The sequence below is a fragment of the Pseudophryne corroboree genome, chromosome 6, assembly GCF_028390025.1.
Source record: "Pseudophryne corroboree isolate aPseCor3 chromosome 6, aPseCor3.hap2, whole genome shotgun sequence".
NCBI classification, from domain to species: Eukaryota; Metazoa; Chordata; class Amphibia; order Anura; family Myobatrachidae; genus Pseudophryne; species Pseudophryne corroboree.
Window position 1 is genome coordinate 93,070,691 of NC_086449.1, and position 19,732 is coordinate 93,090,422.

The 19,732-nt window shown below is 37.1% G+C and overlaps 37 non-coding genes across 37 annotated transcripts; 18 read left to right on the forward strand and 19 right to left on the reverse strand.

Annotated features, from left to right (window-relative positions):
• Positions 1-742: 742 nt before the first annotated feature.
• Positions 743-815, reverse strand: TRNAM-CAU (transfer RNA methionine (anticodon CAU)). Its single transcript has one exon. It is a non-coding gene; the product is annotated as a tRNA-Met (tRNA).
• A 961-nt stretch (positions 816-1,776) lies between these two features.
• Positions 1,777-1,849, reverse strand: TRNAM-CAU (transfer RNA methionine (anticodon CAU)). The gene has a single exon. It is a non-coding gene; the product is annotated as a tRNA-Met (tRNA).
• A 114-nt stretch (positions 1,850-1,963) lies between these two features.
• TRNAE-UUC (transfer RNA glutamic acid (anticodon UUC)) lies at positions 1,964-2,035 on the forward strand. Its single transcript has one exon. It is a non-coding gene; the product is annotated as a tRNA-Glu (tRNA).
• A 776-nt stretch (positions 2,036-2,811) lies between these two features.
• TRNAM-CAU (transfer RNA methionine (anticodon CAU)) lies at positions 2,812-2,884 on the reverse strand. Its single transcript has one exon. It is a non-coding gene; the product is annotated as a tRNA-Met (tRNA).
• Positions 2,885-2,998: 114 nt separating this feature from the next.
• On the forward strand, positions 2,999-3,070 carry TRNAG-UCC (transfer RNA glycine (anticodon UCC)). Its single transcript has one exon. It is a non-coding gene; the product is annotated as a tRNA-Gly (tRNA).
• A 776-nt stretch (positions 3,071-3,846) lies between these two features.
• On the reverse strand, positions 3,847-3,919 carry TRNAM-CAU (transfer RNA methionine (anticodon CAU)). The gene has a single exon. It is a non-coding gene; the product is annotated as a tRNA-Met (tRNA).
• Positions 3,920-4,033: 114 nt separating this feature from the next.
• TRNAE-UUC (transfer RNA glutamic acid (anticodon UUC)) lies at positions 4,034-4,105 on the forward strand. Its single transcript has one exon. It is a non-coding gene; the product is annotated as a tRNA-Glu (tRNA).
• A 776-nt stretch (positions 4,106-4,881) lies between these two features.
• TRNAM-CAU (transfer RNA methionine (anticodon CAU)) lies at positions 4,882-4,954 on the reverse strand. The gene has a single exon. It is a non-coding gene; the product is annotated as a tRNA-Met (tRNA).
• A 114-nt stretch (positions 4,955-5,068) lies between these two features.
• On the forward strand, positions 5,069-5,140 carry TRNAE-UUC (transfer RNA glutamic acid (anticodon UUC)). Its single transcript has one exon. It is a non-coding gene; the product is annotated as a tRNA-Glu (tRNA).
• Positions 5,141-5,914: 774 nt separating this feature from the next.
• TRNAM-CAU (transfer RNA methionine (anticodon CAU)) lies at positions 5,915-5,987 on the reverse strand. The gene has a single exon. It is a non-coding gene; the product is annotated as a tRNA-Met (tRNA).
• Positions 5,988-6,101: 114 nt separating this feature from the next.
• Positions 6,102-6,173, forward strand: TRNAE-UUC (transfer RNA glutamic acid (anticodon UUC)). The gene has a single exon. It is a non-coding gene; the product is annotated as a tRNA-Glu (tRNA).
• Positions 6,174-6,949: 776 nt separating this feature from the next.
• On the reverse strand, positions 6,950-7,022 carry TRNAM-CAU (transfer RNA methionine (anticodon CAU)). Its single transcript has one exon. It is a non-coding gene; the product is annotated as a tRNA-Met (tRNA).
• A 114-nt stretch (positions 7,023-7,136) lies between these two features.
• TRNAG-UCC (transfer RNA glycine (anticodon UCC)) lies at positions 7,137-7,208 on the forward strand. Its single transcript has one exon. It is a non-coding gene; the product is annotated as a tRNA-Gly (tRNA).
• A 776-nt stretch (positions 7,209-7,984) lies between these two features.
• Positions 7,985-8,057, reverse strand: TRNAM-CAU (transfer RNA methionine (anticodon CAU)). Its single transcript has one exon. It is a non-coding gene; the product is annotated as a tRNA-Met (tRNA).
• Positions 8,058-8,171: 114 nt separating this feature from the next.
• On the forward strand, positions 8,172-8,243 carry TRNAE-UUC (transfer RNA glutamic acid (anticodon UUC)). The gene has a single exon. It is a non-coding gene; the product is annotated as a tRNA-Glu (tRNA).
• Positions 8,244-9,019: 776 nt separating this feature from the next.
• Positions 9,020-9,092, reverse strand: TRNAM-CAU (transfer RNA methionine (anticodon CAU)). Its single transcript has one exon. It is a non-coding gene; the product is annotated as a tRNA-Met (tRNA).
• A 114-nt stretch (positions 9,093-9,206) lies between these two features.
• TRNAE-UUC (transfer RNA glutamic acid (anticodon UUC)) lies at positions 9,207-9,278 on the forward strand. Its single transcript has one exon. It is a non-coding gene; the product is annotated as a tRNA-Glu (tRNA).
• Positions 9,279-10,055: 777 nt separating this feature from the next.
• On the reverse strand, positions 10,056-10,128 carry TRNAM-CAU (transfer RNA methionine (anticodon CAU)). Its single transcript has one exon. It is a non-coding gene; the product is annotated as a tRNA-Met (tRNA).
• Positions 10,129-10,242: 114 nt separating this feature from the next.
• Positions 10,243-10,314, forward strand: TRNAE-UUC (transfer RNA glutamic acid (anticodon UUC)). The gene has a single exon. It is a non-coding gene; the product is annotated as a tRNA-Glu (tRNA).
• A 777-nt stretch (positions 10,315-11,091) lies between these two features.
• Positions 11,092-11,164, reverse strand: TRNAM-CAU (transfer RNA methionine (anticodon CAU)). Its single transcript has one exon. It is a non-coding gene; the product is annotated as a tRNA-Met (tRNA).
• A 114-nt stretch (positions 11,165-11,278) lies between these two features.
• On the forward strand, positions 11,279-11,350 carry TRNAE-UUC (transfer RNA glutamic acid (anticodon UUC)). The gene has a single exon. It is a non-coding gene; the product is annotated as a tRNA-Glu (tRNA).
• Positions 11,351-12,122: 772 nt separating this feature from the next.
• TRNAM-CAU (transfer RNA methionine (anticodon CAU)) lies at positions 12,123-12,195 on the reverse strand. Its single transcript has one exon. It is a non-coding gene; the product is annotated as a tRNA-Met (tRNA).
• Positions 12,196-12,309: 114 nt separating this feature from the next.
• On the forward strand, positions 12,310-12,381 carry TRNAE-UUC (transfer RNA glutamic acid (anticodon UUC)). The gene has a single exon. It is a non-coding gene; the product is annotated as a tRNA-Glu (tRNA).
• Positions 12,382-13,157: 776 nt separating this feature from the next.
• Positions 13,158-13,230, reverse strand: TRNAM-CAU (transfer RNA methionine (anticodon CAU)). Its single transcript has one exon. It is a non-coding gene; the product is annotated as a tRNA-Met (tRNA).
• Positions 13,231-13,344: 114 nt separating this feature from the next.
• TRNAE-UUC (transfer RNA glutamic acid (anticodon UUC)) lies at positions 13,345-13,416 on the forward strand. The gene has a single exon. It is a non-coding gene; the product is annotated as a tRNA-Glu (tRNA).
• Positions 13,417-14,193: 777 nt separating this feature from the next.
• TRNAM-CAU (transfer RNA methionine (anticodon CAU)) lies at positions 14,194-14,266 on the reverse strand. Its single transcript has one exon. It is a non-coding gene; the product is annotated as a tRNA-Met (tRNA).
• A 114-nt stretch (positions 14,267-14,380) lies between these two features.
• TRNAE-UUC (transfer RNA glutamic acid (anticodon UUC)) lies at positions 14,381-14,452 on the forward strand. The gene has a single exon. It is a non-coding gene; the product is annotated as a tRNA-Glu (tRNA).
• A 776-nt stretch (positions 14,453-15,228) lies between these two features.
• TRNAI-UAU (transfer RNA isoleucine (anticodon UAU)) lies at positions 15,229-15,301 on the reverse strand. Its single transcript has one exon. It is a non-coding gene; the product is annotated as a tRNA-Ile (tRNA).
• A 117-nt stretch (positions 15,302-15,418) lies between these two features.
• On the forward strand, positions 15,419-15,490 carry TRNAE-UUC (transfer RNA glutamic acid (anticodon UUC)). The gene has a single exon. It is a non-coding gene; the product is annotated as a tRNA-Glu (tRNA).
• Positions 15,491-16,267: 777 nt separating this feature from the next.
• Positions 16,268-16,340, reverse strand: TRNAM-CAU (transfer RNA methionine (anticodon CAU)). The gene has a single exon. It is a non-coding gene; the product is annotated as a tRNA-Met (tRNA).
• Positions 16,341-16,454: 114 nt separating this feature from the next.
• On the forward strand, positions 16,455-16,526 carry TRNAE-UUC (transfer RNA glutamic acid (anticodon UUC)). Its single transcript has one exon. It is a non-coding gene; the product is annotated as a tRNA-Glu (tRNA).
• Positions 16,527-17,303: 777 nt separating this feature from the next.
• On the reverse strand, positions 17,304-17,376 carry TRNAM-CAU (transfer RNA methionine (anticodon CAU)). Its single transcript has one exon. It is a non-coding gene; the product is annotated as a tRNA-Met (tRNA).
• A 114-nt stretch (positions 17,377-17,490) lies between these two features.
• TRNAE-UUC (transfer RNA glutamic acid (anticodon UUC)) lies at positions 17,491-17,562 on the forward strand. Its single transcript has one exon. It is a non-coding gene; the product is annotated as a tRNA-Glu (tRNA).
• Positions 17,563-18,339: 777 nt separating this feature from the next.
• Positions 18,340-18,412, reverse strand: TRNAM-CAU (transfer RNA methionine (anticodon CAU)). The gene has a single exon. It is a non-coding gene; the product is annotated as a tRNA-Met (tRNA).
• Positions 18,413-18,526: 114 nt separating this feature from the next.
• On the forward strand, positions 18,527-18,598 carry TRNAE-UUC (transfer RNA glutamic acid (anticodon UUC)). Its single transcript has one exon. It is a non-coding gene; the product is annotated as a tRNA-Glu (tRNA).
• Positions 18,599-19,370: 772 nt separating this feature from the next.
• On the reverse strand, positions 19,371-19,443 carry TRNAM-CAU (transfer RNA methionine (anticodon CAU)). The gene has a single exon. It is a non-coding gene; the product is annotated as a tRNA-Met (tRNA).
• A 114-nt stretch (positions 19,444-19,557) lies between these two features.
• TRNAE-UUC (transfer RNA glutamic acid (anticodon UUC)) lies at positions 19,558-19,629 on the forward strand. The gene has a single exon. It is a non-coding gene; the product is annotated as a tRNA-Glu (tRNA).
• The last annotated feature ends 103 nt before the right edge of the window (positions 19,630-19,732 follow it).

Below are 19,732 nucleotides of genomic sequence, written 5' to 3' on the forward strand. Positions count from 1 at the left end.
AGCAGTGGAACAAAAACTAATAGTTGTAGCCAGATGTTTCCGTGTGTCTGATGTGGTTCCAATTGCAGACGTGATCCACTGCTACTAATTGTGACAAGGCTTTGAGCAACTGCTGTGCCATTATCATTGGCCTTATCACAGGTAAAATTTCCAGGTATTATGAAACTGTGAGAAATGGGCTCTCTGAGGACAAAAATCACAAAGAATAGAACAATGCATTATGCTCCCCTTTTCCATCATTGATTCCAGCTGCATGAAAAATAAAATAAAAAAATGTTACAAATGTGTCAAGTGATCTGAAAACACCTTTTCCATTAGTTATGGTCTAAAATCCTTTGGCGTTAAAACAAATTTACAGATGTTAAGTCCTGTTATAAAGAGAAAATTCCTTCAATCCGGATAGGTGTTCTGGCTACTTTACAAGAAACAGAGTTTTAACTCTCAAGTTACAATGCACTGTTCTGAGGACAACAGTCATGACAAATAGAATGAAAAATGCTTTATGCTTTTTTTCCCCTAAATGGGTACATCTTGGATGAGTTATTTGACATCTTTTCTTTTATTGCTGGTCTGAAATCTTTTATAGGTCAGGTGAATTATTAAAGCTTATCTGCAATTATAAACAGATGACACAACTCTTTCTGAAAGGTAACATTTTGATGCAATCAGTCTAGTTTGTTAGAAACAGGACTGCATCTCTCATATTGCAATGCCATGCTCCCAAAATAGACATCAATAAAAATGCCCTGTGTGAGGCTTGAACTCACGACCTTCAGATTATGAGACTGACGCGCTACCAACTGCGCTAACAAGGCAACTGTAGGCTTATTTTTGGATTAGAAAAGGTGAGGCATTTTGGATTAACAAATTTCCTATATCAGTAAAAATGTTTTCCTTGTATGAAACTTTGAAGGAGTTTTATTTCAGCTTCCCATATGTTCTAGCGGTAAGGATTCCTGGTTTTCACCCAGGCGGCCCGGGTTCGACTTCCGGTATGGGAATGGAATCTTATTGTTGTTTCTAAACAGATTCAAAAGCAGAGGAACAAAAACTAATAGTTGTAGCCAGATGTTTCCGTGTGTCTGATGTGGTTCCAATTGCAGACGTGATCCACTGCTACTAATTGTGACAAGGTTTTGAGCAACTGCTGTGCCATTATAATTGGCCTTATCACAGGTAAAATTTCCAGGTATTATGGAACTGTGAAAAATGGGCTCTCTGAGGACAAAAATCACAAAGAATAGAACAATGCATTATGCTCCCCTTTTCCATCATTGAATTCAGCTGCATGAAAAATAAAATAAAAAAATGTTACAAATGTGTCAAGTGATCTGAAAACACCTTTTCCATTAGTTATGGTCTAAAATCCTTTGGCGTTAAAACAAATTTACAGATGTTAAGTCCTGTTATAAAGAGAAAATTCCTTCAATCCGGATAGGTGTTCTGGCAACTTTACAAGAAACAGAGTTTTAACTCTCAAGTTACAATGCACTGTTCTGAGGACAACAGTCATGACAAATAGAATGAAAAATGCTTTATGCTTTTTTCCCCTAAATGGGTACATCTTGGATGAGTTATTTGACACCTTTTCTTTTATTGCTGGTCTGAAATCTTTTATAGGTCAGGTGAATTATTAAAGCTTATCTGCAATTATAAACAGATGACACAACTCTTTCTGAAAGGTAACATTTTGATGCAATCAGTCTAGTTTGTTGGAAACAGGACTGCATCTCTCATATTGCAATGCCATGCTCCCAAAATAGACATCAATAAAAATGCCCTGTGTGAGGCTTGAACTCACGACCTTCATATTATGAGACTGACGCGCTACCAACTGCGCTAACAAGGCAACTGTAGCCTAAGATTTGGATTAGAAAAGGTGAGGCATTTTGGTTTAACAAATTTCCGATATCAGTAAAAATGTTTTCCTTGTATGAAACTTTGAAGGAGTTTTATTTCAGCTTCCCATATGGTCTAGTGGTAAGGATTCCTGGTTTTCACCCAGGCGGCCCGGGTTCGACTCCCGGTATGGGAATGGAATCTTATTGTTGTTTCTAAACAGATTCAAAAGCAGAGGAACAAAAACTAATAGTTGTAGCCAGATGTTTCCGTGTGTCTGATGTGGTTCCAATTGCAGACGTGATCCACTGCTACTAATTGTGACAAGGTTTTGAGCAACTGCTGTGCCATTATAATTGGCCTTATCACAGGTAAAATTTCCAGGTATTATGAAACTGTGAAAAATGGGCTCTCTGAGGACAAAAATCACAAATAATAGAACAATGCATTATGCTCCCCTTTTCCATCATTGATTACAGCTGCATGAAAAATAAAATAAAAAAATGTTACAAATGTGTCAAGTGATCTGAAAACACCTTTTCCATTAGTTATGGTCTAAAATCCTTTGGCGTTAAAACAAATTTACAGATGTTAAGTCCTGTTATAAAGAGAAAATTCCTTCAATCCGGATAGGTGTTCTGGCTACTTTACAAGAAACAGAGTTTTAACTCTCAAGTTACAATGCACTGTTCTGAGGACAACAGTCATGACAAATAGAATGAAAAATGCTTTATGCTTTTTTTCCCCTAAATGGGTACATCTTGGATGAGTTATTTGACATCTTTTCTTTTATTGCTGGTCTGAAATCTTTTATAGGTCAGGTGAATTATTAAAGCTTATCTGCAATTATAAACAGATGACACAACTCTTTCTGAAAGGTAACATTTTGATGCAATCAGTCTAGTTTGTTAGAAACAGGACTGCATCTCTCATATTGCAATGCCATGCTCCCAAAATAGACATCAATAAAAATGCCCTGTGTGAGGCTTGAACTCACAACCTTCAGATTATGAGACTGACGCGCTACCAACTGCGCTAACAAGGCAACTGTAGGCTTATTTTTGGATTAGAAAAGGTGAGGCATTTTGGATTAACAAATTTCCTATATCAGTAAAAATGTTTTCCTTGTATGAAACTTTGAAGGAGTTTTATTTCAGCTTCCCATATGGTCTAGCGGTAAGGATTCCTGGTTTCCACCCAGGCGGCCCGGGTTCGATTTCCGGTATGGGAATGGAATCTTATTGTTGTTTCTAAACAGATTCAAAAGCAGAGGAACAAAAACTAATAGTTGTAGCCAGATGTTTCCGTGTGTCTGATGTGGTTCCAATTGCAGACGTGATCCACTGCTACTAATTGTGACAAGGTTTTGAGCAACTGCTGTGCCATTATAATTGGCCTTATCACAGGTAAAATTTCCAGGTATTATGAAACTGTGAAAAATGGGCTCCCTGAGGACAAAAATCACAAAGAATAGAACAATGCATTATGCTCCCCTTTTCCATCATTGATTCCAGCTGCATGAAAAATAAAATAAAAAAATGTTACAAATGTGTCAAGTGATCTGAAAACACCTTTTCCATTAGTTATGGTCTAAAATCCTTTGGCGTTAAAACAAATTTACAGAAGTTAAGTCCTGTTATAAAGAGAAAATTCCTTCAATCCGGATAGGTGTTCTGGCAACTTTACAAGAAACAGAGTTTTAACTCTCAAGTTACAATGCACTGTTCTGAGGACAACAGTCATGACAAATAGAATGAAAAATGCTTTATGCTTTTTTTCCCCTAAATGGGTACATCTTGGATGAGTTATTTGACATCTTTTCTTTTATTGCTGGTCTGAAATCTTTTATAGGTCAGGTGAATTATTAAAGCTTATCTGCAATTATAAACAGATGACACAACTCTTTCTGAAAGGTAACATTTTGATGCAATCAGTCTAGTTTGTTAGAAACAGGACTGCATCTCTCATATTGCAATGCCATGCTCCCAAAATAGACATCAATAAAAATGCCCTGTGTGAGGCTTGAACTCACGACCTTCAGATTATGAGACTGATGCGCTACCAACTGCACTAACAAGGCAACTGTAGGCTTATTTTTGGATTAGAAAAGGTGAGGCATTTTGGATTAACAAATTTCCTATATCAGTAAAAATGTTTTCCTTGTATAAAACTTTGAAGGAGGTTTATTTCAGCTTCCCATATGGTCTAGCGGTAAGGATTCCTGGTTTTCACCCAGGCGGCCTGGGTTCGACTCCCGGTATGGGAATGGAATCTTATTGTTGTTTCTAAACAGATTCAAAAGCAGAGGAACAAAAACTAATAGTTGTAGCCAGATGTTTCCTTGTGTCTGATGTGGTTCCAATTGCAGACGTGATCCACTGCTACTAATTGTGACAAGGTTTTGGGTAACTGCTGTGCCATTATCATTGGCCTTATCACAGGTAAAATTTCCAGGTATTATGAAACTGTGAGAAATGGGCTCTCTGAGGACAAAAATCACAAAGAATAGAACAATGCATTATGCTCCCCTTTTCCATCATTGATTCCAGCTGCATGAAAAATAAAATAAAAAAATGTTACAAATGTGTCAAGTGATCTGAAAACACCTTTTCCATTAGTTATGGTCTAAAATCCTTTGGCGTTAAAACAAATTTACAGATGTTAAGTCCTGTTATAAAGAGAAAATTCCTTCAATCCGGATAGGTGTTCTGGCAACTTTACAAGAAACAGAGTTTTAACTCTCAAGTTACAATGCACTGTTCTGAGGACAACAGTCATGACAAATAGAATGAAAAATGCTTTATGCTTTTTTTCCCCTAAATGGGTACATCTTGGATGAGTTATTTGACATCTTTTCTTTTATTGCTGGTCTGAAATCTTTTATAGGTCAGGTGAATTATTAAAGCTTATCTGCAATTATAAACAGATGACACAACTCTTTCTGAAAGGTAACATTTTGATGCAATCAGTCTAGTTTGTTAGAAACAGGACTGCATCTCTCATATTGCAATGCCATGCTCCCAAAATAGACATCAATAAAAATGCCCTGTGTGAGGCTTGAACTCACGACCTTCAGATTATGAGACTGACGCGCTACCAACTGCGCTAACAAGGCAACTGTAGGCTTATTTTTGGATTAGAAAAGGTGAGGCATTTTGGATTAACAAATTTCCTATATCAGTAAAAATGTTTTCCTTGTATGAAACTTTGAAGGAGTTTTATTTCAGCTTCCCATATGGTCTAGCGGTAAGGATTCCTGGTTTTCACCCAGGCGGCCCGGGTTCGACTTCCGGTATGGGAATGGAATCTTATTGTTGTTTCTAAACAGATTCAAAAGCAGAGGAACAAAAACTAATAGTTGTAGCCAGATGTTTCCGTGTGTCTGATGTGGTTCCAATTGCAGACGTGATCCACTGCTACTAATTGTGACAAGGTTTTGAGCAACTGCTGTGCCATTATAATTGGCCTTATCACAGGTAAAATTTCCAGGTATTATGGAACTGTGAAAAATGGGCTCTCTGAGGACAAAAATCACAAAGAATAGAACAATGCATTATGCTCCCCTTTTCCATCATTGAATTCAGCTGCATGAAAAATAAAATAAAAAATGTTACAAATGTGTCAAGTGATCTGAAAACACCTTTTCCATTAGTTATGGTCTAAAATCCTTTGGCGTTAAAACAAATTTACAGATGTTAAGTCCTGTTATAAAGAGAAAATTCCTTCAATCCGGATAGGTGTTCTGGCAACTTTACAAGAAACAGAGTTTTAACTCTCAAGTTACAATGCACTGTTCTGAGGACAACAGTCATGACAAATAGAATGAAAAATGCTTTATGCTTTTTTCCCCTAAATGGGTACATCTTGGATGAGTTATTTGACACCTTTTCTTTTATTGCTGGTCTGAAATCTTTTATAGGTCAGGTGAATTATTAAAGCTTATCTGCAATTATAAACAGATGACACAACTCTTTCTGAAAGGTAACATTTTGATGCAATCAGTCTAGTTTGTTGGAAACAGGACTGCATCTCTCATATTGCAATGCCATGCTCCCAAAATAGACATCAATAAAAATGCCCTGTGTGAGGCTTGAACTCACGACCTTCATATTATGAGACTGACGCGCTACCAACTGCGCTAACAAGGCAACTGTAGCCTAAGATTTGGATTAGAAAAGGTGAGGCATTTTGGTTTAACAAATTTCCGATATCAGTAAAAATGTTTTCCTTGTATGAAACTTTGAAGGAGTTTTATTTCAGCTTCCCATATGGTCTAGTGGTAAGGATTCCTGGTTTTCACCCAGGCGGCCCGGGTTCGACTCCCGGTATGGGAATGGAATCTTATTGTTGTTTCTAAACAGATTCAAAAGCAGAGGAACAAAAACTAATAGTTGTAGCCAGATGTTTCCGTGTGTCTGATGTGGTTCCAATTGCAGACGTGATCCACTGCTACTAATTGTGACAAGGTTTTGAGCAACTGCTGTGCCATTATAATTGGCCTTATCACAGGTAAAATTTCCAGGTATTATGAAACTGTGAAAAATGGGCTCTCTGAGGACAAAAATCACAAATAATAGAACAATGCATTATGCTCCCCTTTTCCATCATTGATTACAGCTGCATGAAAAATAAAATAAAAAAATGTTACAAATGTGTCAAGTGATCTGAAAACACCTTTTCCATTAGTTATGGTCTAAAATCCTTTGGCGTTAAAACAAATTTACAGATGTTAAGTCCTGTTATAAAGAGAAAATTCCTTCAATCCGGATAGGTGTTCTGGCTACTTTACAAGAAACAGAGTTTTAACTCTCAAGTTACAATGCACTGTTCTGAGGACAACAGTCATGACAAATAGAATGAAAAATGCTTTATGCTTTTTTTCCCCTAAATGGGTACATCTTGGATGAGTTATTTGACATCTTTTCTTTTATTGCTGGTCTGAAATCTTTTATAGGTCAGGTGAATTATTAAAGCTTATCTGCAATTATAAACAGATGACACAACTCTTTCTGAAAGGTAACATTTTGATGCAATCAGTCTAGTTTGTTAGAAACAGGACTGCATCTCTCATATTGCAATGCCATGCTCCCAAAATAGACATCAATAAAAATGCCCTGTGTGAGGCTTGAACTCACAACCTTCAGATTATGAGACTGACGCGCTACCAACTGCGCTAACAAGGCAACTGTAGGCTTATTTTTGGATTAGAAAAGGTGAGGCATTTTGGATTAACAAATTTCCTATATCAGTAAAAATGTTTTCCTTGTATGAAACTTTGAAGGAGTTTTATTTCAGCTTCCCATATGGTCTAGCGGTAAGGATTCCTGGTTTCCACCCAGGCGGCCCGGGTTCGATTTCCGGTATGGGAATGGAATCTTATTGTTGTTTCTAAACAGATTCAAAAGCAGAGGAACAAAAACTAATAGTTGTAGCCAGATGTTTCCGTGTGTCTGATGTGGTTCCAATTGCAGACGTGATCCACTGCTACTAATTGTGACAAGGTTTTGAGCAACTGCTGTGCCATTATAATTGGCCTTATCACAGGTAAAATTTCCAGGTATTATGAAACTGTGAAAAATGGGCTCCCTGAGGACAAAAATCACAAAGAATAGAACAATGCATTATGCTCCCCTTTTCCATCATTGATTCCAGCTGCATGAAAAATAAAATAAAAAAATGTTACAAATGTGTCAAGTGATCTGAAAACACCTTTTCCATTAGTTATGGTCTAAAATCCTTTGGCGTTAAAACAAATTTAATGAAGTTAAGTCCTGTTATAAAGAGAAAATTCCTTCAATCCGGATAGGTGTTCTGGCAACTTTACAAGAAACAGAGTTTTAACTCTCAAGTTACAATGCACTGTTCTGAGGACAACAGTCATGACAAATAGAATGAAAAATGCTTTATGCTTTTTTTCCCCTAAATGGGTACATCTTGGATGAGTTATTTGACATCTTTTCTTTTATTGCTGGTCTGAAATCTTTTATAGGTCAGGTGAATTATTAAAGCTTATCTGCAATTATAAACAGATGACACAACTCTTTCTGAAAGGTAACATTTTGATGCAATCAGTCTAGTTTGTTAGAAACAGGACTGCATCTCTCATATTGCAATGCCATGCTCCCAAAATAGACATCAATAAAAATGCCCTGTGTGAGGCTTGAACTCACGAACTTCAGATTATGAGACTGATGCGCTACCAACTGCACTAACAAGGCAACTGTAGGCTTATTTTTGGATTAGAAAAGGTGAGGCATTTTGGATTAACAAATTTCCTATATCAGTAAAAATGTTTTCCTTGTATAAAACTTTGAAGGAGGTTTATTTCAGCTTCCCATATGGTCTAGCGGTAAGGATTCCTGGTTTTCACCCAGGCGGCCCGGGTTCGACTCCCGGTATGGGAATGGAATCTTATTGTTGTTTCTAAACAGATTCAAAAGCAGAGGAACAAAAACTAATAGTTGTAGCCAGATGTTTCCTTGTGTCTGATGTGGTTCCAATTGCAGACGTGATCCACTGCTACTAATTGTGACAAGGTTTTGGGTAACTGCTGTGCCATTATCATTGGCCTTATCACAGGTAAAATTTCCAGGTATTATGAAACTGTGAGAAATGGGCTCTCTGAGGACAAAAATCACAAAGAATAGAACAATGCATTATGCTCCCCTTTTCCATCATTGATTCCAGCTGCATGAAAAATAAAATAAAAAAATGTTACAAATGTGTCAAGTGATCTGAAAACACCTTTTCCATTAGTTATGGTCTAAAATCCTTTGGCGTTAAAACAAATTTACAGATGTTAAGTCCTGTTATAAAGAGAAAATTCCTTCAATCCGGATAGGTGTTCTGGCAACTTTACAAGAAACAGAGTTTTAACTCTCAAGTTACAATGCACTGTTCTGAGGACAACAGTCATGACAAATAGAATGAAAAATGCTTTATGCTTTTTTTCCCCTAAATGGGTACATCTTGGATGAGTTATTTGACATCTTTTCTTTTATTGCTGGTCTGAAATCTTTTATAGGTCAGGTGAATTATTAAAGCTTATCTGCAATTATAAACAGATGACACAACTCTTTCTGAAAGGTAACATTTTGATGCAATCAGTCTAGTTTGTTAGAAACAGGACTGCATCTCTCATATTGCAATGCCATGCTCCCAAAATAGACATCAATAAAAATGCCCTGTGTGAGGCTTGAACTCACGACCTTCAGATTATGAGACTGACGCGCTACCAACTGCTCTAACAAGGCAACTGTAGGCTTATTTTTGGATTAGAAAAGGTGAGGCATTTTGGATTAACAAATTTCCTATATCAGTAAAAATGTTTTCCTTGTATGAAACTTTGAAGGAGTTTTATTTCAGCTTCCCATATGGTCTAGCGGTAAGGATTCCTGGTTTTCACCCAGGCGGCCCGGGTTCGACTCCCGGTATGGGAATGGAATCTTATTGTTGTTTCTAAACAGATTCAAAAGCAGAGGAACAAAAACTAATAGTTGTAGCCAGATGTTTCCTTGTGTCTGATGTGGTTCCAATTGCAGACGTGATCCACTGCTACTAATTGTGACAAGGTTTTGGGTAACTGCTGTGCCATTATCATTGGCCTTATCACAGGTAAAATTTCCAGGTATTATGAAACTGTGAGAAATGGGCTTTCTGAGGACAAAAATCACAAAGAATAGAACAATGCATTATGCTCCCCTTTTCCATCATTGATTCCAGCTGCATGAAAAATAAATTAAAAAAATGTTGCAAATGTGTCAAGTGATCTGAAAACACCTTTTCCATTAGTTATGGTCTAAAATCCTTTGGCGTTAAAACAAATTTACAGATGTTAAGTCCTGTTATAAAGAGAAAATTCCTTCAATCCGGACAGGTGTTCTGGCAACTTTACAAGAAACAGAGTTTTAACTCTCAAGTTACAATGCACTGTTCTGAGGACAACAGTCATAACAAATAGAATGAAAAATGCTTTATGCTTTTTTTCCCCTAAATGGGGTAGATCTTGGATGAGTTATTTGACATCTTTTCTTTTATTGCTGGTCTGAAAACTTTTATAGGTCAGGTGAATTATTAAAGCTTATCTGCAATTATAAACTGATGACACAACTCTTTCTGAAAGGTAACATTTTGATGCAATCAGTCTAGTTTGTTAGAAACAGGACTGCATCTCTCATATTGCAATGCCATGCTCCCAAAATAGACATCAATAAAAATGCCCTGTGTGAGGCTTGAACTCATGACCTTCAGATTATGAGACTGACGCGCTACCAACTGCGCTAACAAGGCACCTGTAGCCTTAGATTTGGATTAGAAAAGGTGAGGCATTTTGGTTTAACAAATTTCCGATATCAGTAAAAATGTTTTCCTTGTATGAAACTTTGAAGTAGATTTATTTCAGCTTCCCATATGGTCTAGCGGTAAGGATTCCTGGTTTTCACCCAGGTGGCCTGGGGTCGACTCCCGGTATGGGAATAGAATCTTATTGTTGTTTCTAAACAGATTCAAAAGCAGAGGAACAAAAACTAATAGTTGTAGCCAGATGTTTCCTTGTGTCTGATGTGGTTCCAATTGCAGACGTGATCCACTGCTACTAATTGTGACAAGGTTTTGGGCAACTGCTGTGCCATTATCATTGGCCTTATCACAGGTAAAATTTCCAGGTATTATGAAACTGTGAGAAATGGGCTCTCTGAGGACAAAAATCACAAAGAATAGAACAATGCATTATGCTCCCCTTTTCCATCATTGATTCCAGCTGCATGAAAAATAAAATAAAAAATTTTTACAAATGTGTCAAGTGATCTGAAAACACCTTTTCCATTAGTTATGGTCTAAAATCCTTTGGCGTTAAAACAAATTTACAGATGTTAAGTCCTGTTATAAAGAGAAAATTCCTTCAATCCGGATAGGTGTTCTGGCAACTTTACAAGAAACAGAGTTTTAACTCTCAAGTTACAATGCACTGTTCTGAGGACAACAGTCATGACAAATAGAATGAAAAATGCTTTATGCTTTTTCCCCCCTAAATGGGGTAGATCTTGGATGAGTTATTTGACATCTTTTCTTTTATTGCTGGTCTGAAAACTTTTATAGGTCAGGTGAATTATTGAAGCTTATCTGCAATTATAAACAGATGACACAACTCTTTCTGAAAGGTAACATTTTGATGCAATCAGTCTAGTTTGTTAGAAACAGGACTGCATCTCTCATATTGCAATGCCATGCTCCCAAAATAGACATCAATAAAAATGCCCTGTGTGAGGCTTGAACTCACGACCTTCAGATTATGAGACTGACGCGCTACCAACTGCGCTAACAAGGCAACTGTAGGCTTATTTTTGGATTAGAAAAGGTGAGGCATTTTGGTTTAACAAATTTCCGATATCAGTAAAAATGTTTTCCTTGTATGAAACTTTGAAGGAGATTTATTTCAGCTTCCCATATGGTCTAGCGGTAAGGATTCTTGGTTTTCACCCAGGCGGCCCGGGTTCGACTCCCGGTATGGGAATAGAATCTTATTGCTGTTTCTAAACAGATTCAAAAGCAGAGGAACAAAAACTAATAGTTGTAGCCAGATGTTTCCTTGTGTCTGATGTGGTTCCAATTGCAGACGTGATCCACTGCTACTAATTGTGACAAGGTTTTGGGCAACTGCTGTGCCATTATCATTGGCCTTATCACAGGTAAAATTTCCAGGTATTATGAAACTGTGAGAAACTCTCTGAGGACAAAAATTACAAAAAATAGAAAAATGCATTATGCTCCCCTTTTCCATCATTGATTCCAGCTGCATGAAAAATAAAATAAAAAAATGTTACAAATGTGTCAAGTGATCTGAAAACACCTTTTCCATTAGTTATGGTCTAAAATCCTTTGGCGTTAAAACAAATTTACAGATGTTAAGTCCTGTTATAAAGAGAAAATTCCTTCAATCCGGATAGGTGTTCTGGCTACTTTACAAGAAACAGAGTTTTAACTCTCAAGTTACAATGCACTGTTCTGAGGACAACAGTCATGACAAATAGAATGAAAAATGCTTTATGCTTTTTTTCCCCTAAATGGGTACATCTTGGATGAGTTATTTGACATCTTTTCTTTTATTGCTGGTCTGAAATCTTTTATAGGTCAGGTGAATTATTAAAGCTTATCTGCAATTATAAACAGATGACACAACTCTTTCTGAAAGGTAACATTTTGATGCTATCAGTCTAGTTTGTTAGAAACAGGACTGCATCTCTCATATTGCAATGCCATGCTCCCAAAATAGACATCAATAAAAATGCCCTGTGTGAGGCTTGAACTCACGACCTTCAGATTATGAGACTGACGCGCTACCAACTGCGCTAACAAGGCAACTGTAGCCTTAGATTTGGATTAGAAAAGGTGAGGCATTTTGGTTTAACAAATTTCCGATATCAGTAAAAATGTTTTCCTTGTATGAAACTTTGAAGTAGATTTATTTCAGCTTCCCATATGGTCTAGCGGTAAGGATTCCTGGTTTTCACCCAGGCGGCCCGGGTTCGACTCCCGGTATGGGAATGGAATCTTATTGTTGTTTCTAAACAGATTCAAAAGCAGAGGAACTAAAACTAATAGTTGTAGCCAGATGTTTCCTTGTGTCTGATGTGGTTCCAATTGCAGACGTGATCCACTGCTACTAATTGTGACAAGGTTTTGAGCAACTGCTGTGCCATTATCATTGGCCTTATCACAGGTAAAATTTCCAGGTATTATGAAACTGTGAGAAATGGGCTCTCTGAGCACAAAAATCACAAAGAATAGAACAATGCATTATGCTCCCCTTTTCCATCATTGATTCCAGCTGCATGAAAAATAAAATAAAAAAATGTTACAAATGTGTCAAGTGATCTGAAAACACCTTTTCCATTAGTTATGGTCTAAAATCCTTTGGCGTTAAAACAAATTTACAGATGTTAAGTCCTGTTATAAAGAGAAAATTCCTTCAATCCGGATAGGTTTTCTGGCAACTTTACAAGAAACAGAGTTTTAACTCTCAAGTTACAATGCACTGTTCTGAGGACAACAGTCATGACAAATAGAATGAAAAATGCTTTATGCTTTTTTTCCCCTAAATGGGTACATCTTGGATGAGTTATTTGACATCTTTTCTTTTATTGCTGGTCTGAAATCTTTTATAGGTCAGGTGAATTATTAAAGCTTATCTGCAATTATAAACAGATGACACAACTCTTTCTGAAAGGTAACATTTTGATGCAATCAGTCTAGTTTGTTAGAAACAGGACTGCATCTCTCATATTGCAATGCCATGCTCCCAAAATAGACATCAATAAAAATGCCCTGTGTGAGGCTTGAACTCACGACCTTTAGATTATGAGACTGACGCGCTACCAACTGCACTAACAAGGCAACTGTAGGCTTATTTTTGGATTAGAAAAGGTGAGGCATTTTGGATTAACAAATTTCCTATATCAGTAAAAATGTTTTCCTTGTATGAAACTTTGAAGGAGTTTTATTTCAGCTTCCCATATGGTCTAGCGGTAAGGATTCCTGGTTTTCACCCAGGCGGCCCGGGTTCGACTCCCGGTATGGGAATGGAATCTTATTGTTGTTTCTAAACAGATTCAAAAGCAGAGGAACAAAAACTAATAGTTGTAGCCAGATGTTTCCTTGTGTCTGATGTGGTTCCAATTGCAGACGTGATCCACTGCTACTAATTGTGACAAGGTTTTGGGTAACTGCTGTGCCATTATCATTGGCCTTATCACAGGTAAAATTTCCAGGTATTATGAAACTGTGAGAAATGGGCTCTCTGAGGACAAAAATCACAAAGAATAGAACAATGCATTATGCTCCCCTTTTCCATCATTGATTCCAGCTGCATGAAAAATAAAATAAAAAAATGTTGCAAATGTGTCAAGTGATCTGAAAACACCTTTTCCATTAGTTATGGTCTAAAATCCTTTGGCGTTAAAACAAATTTACAGATGTTAAGTCCTGTTATAAAGAGAAAATTCCTTCAATCCGGACAGATGTTCTGGCAACTTTACAAGAAACAGAGTTTTAACTCTCAAGTTACAATGCACTGTTCTGAGGACAACAGTCATAACAAATAGAATGAAAAATGCTTTATGCTTTTTTTCCCCTAAATGGGGTAGATCTTGGATGAGTTATTTGACATCTTTTCTTTTATTGCTGGTCTGAAAACTTTTATAGGTCAGGTGAATTATTAAAGCTTATCTGCAATTATAAACTGATGACACAACTCTTTCTGAAAGGTAACATTTTGATGCAATCAGTCTAGTTTGTTAGAAACAGGACTGCATCTCTCATATTGCAATGCCATGCTCCCAAAATAGACATCAATAAAAATGCACTGTGTGAAGCTTGAACTCACGTCCTTCAGATTATGAGACTGACGCGCTACCAACTGCGCTAACAAGGCAACTGTAGGCTTATTTTTGGATTAGAAAAGGTGAGGCATTTTGGATTAACAAATTTCCTATATCAGTAAAAATGTTTTCCTTGTATGAAACTTTGAAGGAGATTTGTTTCAGCTTCCCATATGGTCTAGCGGTAAGGATTCCTGGTTTTCACCCAGGCGGCCCGGGTTCGACTTCTGGTATGGGAATAGAATCTTATTGTTGTTTCTAAACAGATTCAAAAGCAGAGGAAAAAAAACTAATAGTTGTAGCCAGATGTTTCCTTGTGTCTGATGTGGTTCCAATTGCAGACGTGATCCACTGCTACTAATTGTGACAAGGTTTTGGGCAACTGCTGTGCCATTATCATTGGCCTTATCACAGGTAAAATTTCCAGGTATTATGAAACTGTGAGAAATGGGCTCTCTGAGGACAAAAATCACAAAGAATAGAACAATGCATTATGCTCCCCTTTTCCATCATTGATTCCAGCTGCATTAAAAATAAAATAAAAAAATGTTACAAATGTGTCAAGTGATCTGAAAACACCTTTTCCATTAGTTATGGTCTAAAATCCTTTGGCGTTAAAACAAATTTACAGATGTTAAGTCCTGTTATAAAGAGAAAATTCCTTCAATCCGGATAGGTGTTCTGGCAACTTTACAAGAAACAGAGTTTTAACTCTCAAGTTACAATGCACTGTTCTGAGGACAACAGTCATGACAAATAGAATGAAAAATGCTTTATGCTTTTTTTCCCCTAAATGGGTACATCTTGGATGAGTTATTTGACATCTTTTCTTTTATTGCTGGTCTGAAATCTTTTATAGGTCAGGTGAATTATTAAAGCTTATCTGCAATTATAAACAGATGACACAACTCTTTCTGAAAGGTTACATTTTGATGCTATCAGTCTAGTTTGTTAGAAACAGGACTGCATCTCTCATATTGCAATGCCATGCTCCCAAAATAGACATCAATAAAAATGCCCTGTGTGAGGCTTGAACTCACGACCTTCAGATTATAAAACTGACACGCTACCAACTGCGCTAACAAAGCAACTATAGCCTTGGATTTGGATTAGAAAAGGTGAGGCATTTTGGTTTAACAAATTTCCGGTATCAGTTAAAAAAATGTTTTCCTTGTATGAAACTTTGAAGTAGGTTTTTTTCAGCTTCCCATATGGTCTAGCGGTAAGGATTCCTGGTTTTCACCCAGGCGGCCCGGGTTCGACTCCCGGTATGGGAATGGAATCTTATTGTTGTTTCTAAACAGATTCAAAAGCAGAGGAACAAAAACTAATAGTTGTAGCCAGATGTTTCCTTGTGTCTGATGTGGTTCCAATTGCAGACGTGATCCACTGCTACTAATTGTGATGAGGTTTTGGGCAACTGCTGTGCCATTATCGTTGGCCTTATCACAGGTAAAATTTCTAGGTATTATGAAACTGTGAGAAATGGGCTCTCTGAGGACAAAAATCACAAAGAATAGAACAATGCATTATGCTCCCCTTTTCCATCATTGATTCCAGCTGCATGAAAAATAAAATAAAAAAATGTTGCAAATGTGTCAAGTGATCTGAAAACACCTTTTCCATTAGTTATGGTCTAAAATCCTTTGGCGTTAAAACAAATTTACAGATGTTAAGTCCTGTTATAAAGAGAAAATTCCTTCAATCCGGATAGGTGTTCTGGCTACTTTACAAGAAACAGAGTTTTAACTCTCAAGTTACAATGCACTGTTCTGAGGACAACAGTCATGACAAATAGAATGAAAAATGCTTTATGCTTTTTTTCCCCTAAATGGGGTAGATCTTGGATGAGTTATTTGACATCTTTTCTTTTATTGCTGGTCTGAAAACTTTTATAGGTCAGGTGAATTATTAAAGCTTATCTGCAATTATAAACTGATGACACAACTCTTTCTGAAAGGTAACATTTTGATGCAATCAGTCTAGTTTGTTAGAAACAGGACTGCATCTCTCATATTGCAATGCCATGCTCCCAAAATAGACATCAATAAAAATGCCCTGTGTGAGGCTTGAACTCACGACCTTCAGATTATGAGACTGACGCGCTACCAACTACGCTAACAAGGCACCTGTAGCCTTAGATTTGGATTAGAAAAGGTGAGGCATTTTGGTTTAACAAATTTCCGATATCAGTAAAAATGTTTTCCTTGTATGAAACTTTGAAGTAGATTTATTTCAGCTTCCCATATGGTCTAGCGGTAAGGATTCCTGGTTTTCACCCAGGCGGCCCGGGTTCGACTCCCGGTATGGGAATGGAATCTTATTGTTGTTTCTAAACAGATTCAAAAGCAGAGGAACAAAAACTAATAGTTGTAGCCAGATGTTTCCTTGTGTCTGATGTGGTTCCAATTGCAGATGTGATCCACTGCTACTACTTGTGACAAGGTTTTGGGCAACTGCTGTGCCATTATCATTGGCCTTATCACAGGTAAAATTTCCAGGTATTATGAAACTGTGAGAAATGGGCTCTCTGAGGACAAAAATCACAAAGAATAGAACAATGCATTATGCTCCCCTTTTCCATCATTGATTCCAGCTGCATGAAAAATAAAATAAAAAAATGTTACAAATGTGTCAAGTGATCTGAAAACACCTTTTCCATTAGTTATGGTCTAAAATCCTTTGGCGTTAAAACAAATTTACAGATGTTAAGTCCTGTTATAAAGAGAAAATTCCTTCAATCCGGACAGGTGTTCTGGCAACTTTACAAGAAACAGAGTTTTAACTCTCAAGTTACAATGCACTGTTCTGAGGACAACAGTCATGACAAAAAGAATGAAAAATGCTTTATGCTTTTTTCCCCCTAAATGGGGTAGATCTTGGATGGGTTATTTGACATCTTTTCTTTTATTGCTGGTCTGAAAACTTTTATAGGTCATGTGAATTATTGAAGCTTATCTGCAATTATAAACAGATGACACAACTCTTTCTGAATGGTAACATTTTGATGCAATCAATCTAGTTTGTTAGAAACAGGACTGCATCTCTCATATTGCAATGCCATGCTCCCAAAATAGACATCAATAAAAATGCCCTGTGTGAGGCTTGAACTCACGACATTCAGATTATGAGACTGATGCGCTACCAACTGCGCTAACAAGGAAACTGTAGGCTTATTTTTGGATTAGAAAAGGTGAGGCATTTTGGTTTAACAAATTTCCGATATCAGTAAAAATGTTTTCCTTGTATGAAACTTTGAAGGAGATTAATTTCAGCTTCCCATATGGTCTAGCGGTAAGGATTCTTGGTTTTCACCCAGGCGGCCCGGGTTCGACTCCCGGTATGGGAATAGAATCTTATTGTTGTTTCTAAACAGATTCAAAAGCAGAGGAACAAAAACTAATAGTTGTAGCCTGATGTTTCCTTGTGTCTGATGTGGTTCCAATTGCAGACGTGATCCACTGCTACTAATTGTGACAAGGTTTTGGGCAACTGCTGTGCCATTATCATTGGCCTTATCACAGGTAAAATTTCCAGGTATTATGAAACTGTGAGAAATGGGCTCTCTGAGGACAAAAATCACAAAGAATAGAACAATGCATTATGCTCCCCTTTTCCATCATTGATTCCAGCTGCATGAAAAATAAAATAAAAAATTTTTACAAATGTGTCAAGTGATCTGAAAACACCTTTTCCATTAGTTATGGTCTAAAATCCTTTGGCGTTAAAACAAATTTACAGATGTTAAGTCCTGTTATAAAGAGAAAATTCCTTCAATCCGGATAGGTGTTCTGGCAACTTTACAAGAAACAGAGTTTTAACTCTCAAGTTACAATGCACTGTTCTGAGGACAACAGTCATGACAAATAGAATGAAAAATGCTTTATGCTTTTTCCCCCCTAAATGGGGTAGATCTTGGATGAGTTATTTGACATCTTTTCTTTTATTGCTGGTCTGAAAACTTTTATAGGTCAGGTGAATTATTGAAGCTTATCTGCAATTATAAACAGATGACACAACTCTTTCTGAAAGGTAACATTTTGATGCAATCAGTCTAGTTTGTTAGAAACAGGACTGCATCTCTCATATTGCAATGCCATGCTCCCAAAATAGACATCAATAAAAATGCCCTGTGTGAGGCTTGAACTCACGACCTTCAGATTATGAGACTGACGCGCTACCAACTGCGCTAACAAGGCAACTGTAGGCTTATTTTTGGATTAGAAAAGGTGAGGCATTTTGGTTTAACAAATTTCCGATATCAGTAAAAATGTTTTCCTTGTATGAAACTTTGAAGGAGATTTATTTCAGCTTCCCGTATGGTCTAGCGGTAAGGATTCTTGGTTTTCACCCAGGCGTCCCGGGTTCGACTCCCGGTATGGGAATAGAATCTTATTGTTGTTTCTAAACAGATTCAAAAGCAGAGGAACAAAAACTAATAGTTGTAGCCAGATGTTTCCTTGTGTCTGATGTGGTTCCAATTGCAGACGTGATCCACTGCTACTAATTGTGACAAGGTTTTGGGCAACTGCTGTGCCATTATCATTGGCCTTATCACAGGTAAAATTTCCAGGTATTATGAAACTGTGAGAAACTCTCTGAGGACAAAAATTACAAAGAATAGAAAAATGCATTATGCTCCCCTTTTCCATCATTGATTCCAGCTGCATGAAAAATAAAATAAAAAAATGTTACAAATGTGTCAAGTGATCTGAAAACACCTTTTCCATTAGTTATGGTCTAAAATCCTTTGGCGTTAAAACAAATTTACAGATGTTAAGTCCTGTTATAAAGAGAAAATTCCTTCAATCCGGATAGGTGTTCTGGCTACTTTACAAGAAACAGAGTTTTAACTCTCAAGTTACAATGCACTGTTCTGAGGACAACAGTCATGACAAATAGAATGAAAAATGCTTTATGCTTTTTTTCCCCTAAATGGGTACATCTTGGATGAGTTATTTGACATCTTTTCTTTTATTGCTGGTCTGAAATCTTTTATAGGTCAGGTGAATTATTAAAGCTTATCTGCAATTATAAACAGATGACACAACTCTTTCTGAAAGGTAACATTTTGATGCTATCAGTCTAGTTTGTTAGAAACAGGACTGCATCTCTCATATTGCAATGCCATGCTCCCAAAATAGACATCAATAAAAATGCCCTGTGTGAGGCTTGAACTCACGTCCTTCAGATTATGAGACTGACGCGCTACCAACTGCGCTAACAAGGCAACTGTAGGCTTATTTTTGGATTAGAAAAGGTGAGGCATTTTGGATTAACAAATTTCCTATATCAGTAAAAATGTTTTCCTTGTATGAAACTTTGAAGGAGATTTGTTTCAGCTTCCCATATGGTCTAGCGGTAAGGATTCCTGGTTTTCACCCAGGCGGCCCGGGTTCGACTTCTGGTATGGGAATAGAATCTTATTGTTGTTTCTAAACAGATTCAAAAGCAGAGGAAAAAAAACTAATAGTTGTAGCCAGATGTTTCCTTGTGTCTGATGTGGTTCCAATTGCAGA